A 5,582-nucleotide genomic window follows, 5' to 3' on the forward strand; every position below is an offset into this window, starting at 1 on the left:
TGGCACGATCAGAGGTACAGGGTGCAGGAATGGCACAATCAGGGGTACAGGGTGCAGGAATGGAACGATCAGGGGTACAGGGTGCAGGAATGGCACGATCAGGGGTACAGGGTGTAGGCTTGATGTAGATCAGGAGGGTACAGGCATGACAGAACAAGGGGTAGAGAGAAATCCATAGAGAACTATAGATACAAGGGAAGGAGTAAAGCAGCAGGTAGGTGGAATTGTAGAAGACAACATGTAGTAGAGATGGGGGAGATGCTGCTGCTGCGGATGGTCTCCACTGATGGCAGATGCTCCATTGGCTCAGTACTACAGATGTGAAGAGGGTCACCACAGGGTTAGGGTGAATGGGGGTAATTAGGGCAGATGTCAGGCCAGGGAGCAGAAGCATCACCTCCTCCCCCTCTGCGGAATAACACTCACCCAGCTCTGACATGGCACAGATCACAGCAGCTACAATCCAGATCAGCCCTAGACGCATCCTTCATACATAATCCTCAGCCCCGGGCACAGGGGACAGGGCAGTGGCAGGAGGCAGCTTCGCCCTGGTGGCAGTGGACATGAGCCCGGCCGGCTCCTTTGTGTGCCTGAGCGAGCCTGTGCAGGCACTAGCAGGCAGACGCAGTGACACGGCAGGACGAACGAACTGTACTTGTTCTGAGTCTGACTTACTTCAGTTCAGGCCAGCCAGGGACACAGCCGGTGCTTCAGTTCAGAATCTTCCTTCTTCTTCTTCGTCTCCTCAGCTCAGGCACCTGACCACTACTCTGGCGACGGCCGACGGCGAAGTTCGAGCCGATTCTCCCGCCCCCTTGCGCCACTGGCCAATCAGCAGCTGCCTCAACAGAGTTGCCTTGTGCTGATTGGCCAGCGGCTCGAGCGCTATATGCAGGGCTGGTTTGATCCTGATTCGGCGTCAGCAGACTGTCAGGATCATCAGGTCAGGAGGAGGTCAGGTCAGGATCAGGTCAAACAGGGGGGGGCCCACTTCGGCTTGGCGGCGATTGCGGAAGATGAGTTGGGGCTGGAGAAAAGCAGCCGCATAGCCGGCTGCATGTCATAAGTGGGTGGGGTCAAATAGTGTGGGCGGGGCCTTCACTGCGCTACGAGCCCCCCAGTGCCTCGGGCCCCATAGCAGTGGCGTGGTCTGCCTCTATGAGCGGTACGCCACTGGTAGGCATGGCTGTGATGGCTTCTAAGGGCACACGAGTTAAACGCTTGTTGATTGGCTGCTCTTTCAAAAAGCGCCATTAACTTGCCAAACACCGAACCCGAACCCAAACTTTTACTGAAATGTCCGGGGTCCAAAAATCCTAAAGTTCGGGTTCACTCAACCCTAACAGGGACCATTCTTTGTTCTGGGTGGTGGCGGATATATGTTGGTGGTGGCAGATGTGTGGGCTGGCATGAGGAAATTCAATTAAAAGTGGTCGTCACAGGTGTTGACTTCCTCCGAGATTCATGCCTCATTCATTTTTAGAAATGTGAGGTAGTCCACACTATTGTGAGCTAGGCGAGTGCGCTTATCGGTCACAATCCCCCCTGCTGCGCTGAATGTACTTTCGGACAGGACACTCGACGATGGGAAGACCAAGAGTTCCATGGCAAATTGTGCCAGCTCTGGCCACAGGTCAAGCCTGCACACCCAGTAGTCCAGGGGTTCCTCGCTTCTCAGAGAGTCCACATCGGCCGTTAACCCGATGTAGTCGGACACCTGTCGTTCTAGGCGTTCCCTGAGGCTGGATCCGGAAGGCGGCTGTCGATGGGTTGGCTTCAACAGTGATCTCATATCCAAAGTGACCAACACATCTTCAAACCACCCTCTTCTTGCATGCGCAGTACCCGCAACTGTTTCTCTGTGGGTGGAAATTCCTCTGCCAGCGCCCGCAACAGCACAATGCAGCATCTCCCACAGCAAGGCCTGGAAATGCTGCATTCTGACAGCCCTCTGTGATGCTGGTAACATGTCCGACATTTTGTGTTTGTATCGGGGGTCTAAGTACGTTGACACCCAGCAATGGTCCTTGCCCTTTATGCTTTTTATACGGGGGTCCCTATTAAAACACTAGAGCATGAAGGCCCCCATTAGTACTAAATTGAAAGCGGTGGAGCGCCCTGGCCCCTGCTCATCGCCTAGGAGAATGTCGTCCTCAGTCTCCTCCCCCCATCCACGGACAACACCAGGGATCCCCGAAAAGTTTAAAGCCTGCTCTTCTTGCTCCTCCTCCCCCCAGGCACCATCCTCCCCTGACTCCTCTTTGACTCCTGCTGACCTGTCTCATATGGAGTATCCCCCCCTGGGAATTCATTCAGCATTGCAACTTCCTGATCCTCCAGCTCCTGCTCCTCGACGGCTTGATCAATGACACGACGCAATGCATGCTCCAGAAAGAAGGCGTAAGGTACAATGTCACTGATGGCACCCTGGCTGAGACTGACCAGTTTGGTGATCTTATTAAATGGCTGCAGAAGTCTGCATGCATCGCGCATGAGCAGCCACTGGCACGGTGAAAAGAAACCAAGCTCCCCAGAACCTGTCCTGCTGCAGAGTTCGTACAGGTAGTCGTTAATGGCACGTTGCTGCTGGAGCAGCCTATCAAGCATATACAAGGTGGAGTTCCAGCGAGTCGGGCTGTCACAAATCAGACTTCTGACAGGCAGGTGGCGTCGCCGCTGAACGTCAGCAAGACGAGCCATGGCCATGTGAGATCTTGTAAAATGGCCAGAAGGGGGCGTGGTTACCGTGACTTGAAGCAAGGAGGCCGCTGCCTCCTTGACTTGAAGCATGTGTCGAGAAGCACGACGGGCAGGGGATAAAACAACGTTTTCAGTACCTTTGCTGCATCTGCCTTCAGAAAGAAAGGCATCATCAGAAACACGCTGCTGGCTACACGCAGGTACTGCTGGCGGCTTGCGATGGTTTTGGGAGGTGACAGGTTCCCTTTAATGAGTATTTTCTGGAAGCCGCTGTATCGCAGGCCTGAATCAATATTTGGTGGAAGCCAATATATCAATCCCCTCTATCAGTAATTTGCGGAAACAGGTATATAGAACCCCTTCACGAGTATTTGCTTGAAGCTGTTATATCAAACCCCTTAATCAATATTTGTTGGAAGCTGGTGTATCGCAGGCCTCAATCAATATTTGGTGGAGCTGGTATATCAATCTCCTCTATAAGTATTTTGTGGAAACAGGTATATAGAACCCCTTAACCCCTTAAGGACGCAGGGCGTATCGGTACGCCCTATTTCCCGAGTCCTTAAGGACTCAGGGCGTACCGGTACGTCCTAACTTGAAATCGGCATTCCGGCGCCCCAGGGGTTAATCGGAACGGGATTTCGGCTGAAATCATTCAGCCGGCATCCCGTAACAATGCAGGGGGGGGTCATTTGACCCCCCCGCATGGACGATCGCAGAAAACCGCAGGTCAATTCAGACCTGCGGTTTTCTGCGTTTCCGGTCCATTCGGGTGTCCTGTGACCCGATGAACCGGAAAAAGACTGCGATCGGTGGCGTAATTTTACACCACCTATCGCAGTCCGAGGATTTGGAGAGGCGGTGCTGGCCCTGGTGCTGAACGCCGCTGTCCAGGGTGCTGATTGGAGCAGGGGAGAGAGGCGCGAGATTCAAACTTCCTGCGCTCCTCTCTCCCCTCCTCTTCCTGTCCAGCACCCTGACCGTGCAGCACCGTCCAGAACGAGCTCCTGTGTCCCCACAATCGGCATCCATCACCCTCCTGCACCCATCGCCACCCAGGTAGGTTAGGGTCAGTGAGGGAGAGGCACCGTTAGGCAGGGAAAGAAGGGAAAAGTTAGTTAGAAAAAAAAAAAAAAACTTTTATTTCCAAACTTTCTTTGATCCATCCATCAGACCCCAGATCCCCCCCTGCCACTTGCCCCCCCCCACCAGACCCCCCCACCACCAGACCCCCCCACCACCAGACCCCCACCCCACCCCCCTTCCCCACCACCAGCCCCCCACCACCAGCCCCCCCCCTCCCCTGACCACCAGCCCCCTTACCACCACTTTTTTTTTCTGCGTGCGCTGACTGGCCGGCACTTTTTAGCGTCCGTCCAGTGTTAGCGCATCGCCCGCCCCACCACCCCACCGACCGCTGATCAGCGTTGTACCGCTGATCAGCAAGTTTGAACTTTTTTTTTCCTAACACTTGCCCTTTCTTTTTTTGCCTTTTTTAGTACGCGAACACCCGTTGCCCCCACACACACGCACATATAATAAAGGTTTTCACACACGCACACATACACGCACACACACCCATGGCCCGCCGGATGTTCTCGGCCGAGGAGGCATACGCCCAGATTGCCTCCGACTCTGAGAGCCCCAGTGAGGATGAGGATGACCCCACGTTCCTTTTATCATCCGCATCCTCCTCATCATCATCTGATGACGATGAGCCACCAAGGCGGCGGAGACGCCGCCAGGCGGAGCCAGGGGCCCCACATGCTAGGGATCCTGTGGCCCACCCTAGTACGAGCCGCCCTGGGGTTCGTACTGGTTTCCCGGCCCACCAAATAAGTCCACCGGAGCCCCCTGCCGATGAACTTAGCTGGTGTCCCCCAGTGGACTTTGAGCCTGAGATTCCGGATTTTGCTGGCAATCCTGGAATCCAGATTCCCACAGTGGGGTTTACTGAAATAGACTATTTTAGTTTTTTTTTCAGTAACCCACTGGTGAATCTGATGGTGGAGCAGACGAATCTGTACGCCCAACAGTTCGTCGCTCAAAACCCAGGCTCATTTTTGGCTAGACCCGGTGGCTGGACGCCGGTCAGTGCAGCCGAGATGAGGACATTTTGGGGCCTCGTGCTGCATATGGGTCTAGTCCAAAAACCCAGTGTCAGGCAATACTGGAGTGGGGACGTCCTATACCAGACCCCACTGTACAGTATGGTCATGACACGTCCCCGGTTTGAGGCCATCCGGAAATGTCTGCATTATTCCGATAATGCAGCATGTCCCCCCCGAAGTGATCCTGCCTATGACCGGCTGTACAAGATACGGCCGGTCATCGATCACTTTGGGGCCACATTTCAGCAGGCCTACGTACCTGGAAGGGAGGTCGCGGTTGATGAGTCTCTCGTTGCGTTCAAGGGGAGACTCAGTTTCCGCCAATATATTCCCACAAAGCGGGCGAGGTATGGCGTGAAGCTATACAAAATTTGTGAGAGTACCTCAGGGTACACTTACAAATTTCGTGTGTACGAGGGGCGAGATTCCCGGATTCAACCCCCAGAATGTCCCCCCACTCTGGGTGTTACCGGGAAACTCGTGTGGGACCTTATGTACCCACTGCTGGATAAGGGTTACCACTTGTACGTGGACAACTTTTATACCAGCATTCCCTTGTTCAGGTCCCTTGCCGCCAGATCCACGTTCGCTTGTGGGACCGTGCGGAAAAATCAACGCGGCCTCCCTGCCTACCCCCTCCAGGTACCTATCCCCAGGGGTGAGACCCGTGCACTTACCAGTGGAAACCTGTTGCTGGTCAGGTATAAGGACAAGAGGGATGTCCTTATGCTGTCCACAATCCACGGTAACGGCATCACCCCAGTCCCTGTG

The sequence above is a fragment of the Bufo bufo genome, chromosome 1 (genome assembly GCF_905171765.1).
Source record: "Bufo bufo chromosome 1, aBufBuf1.1, whole genome shotgun sequence".
NCBI lineage: Eukaryota > Metazoa > Chordata > Amphibia > Anura > Bufonidae > Bufo > Bufo bufo.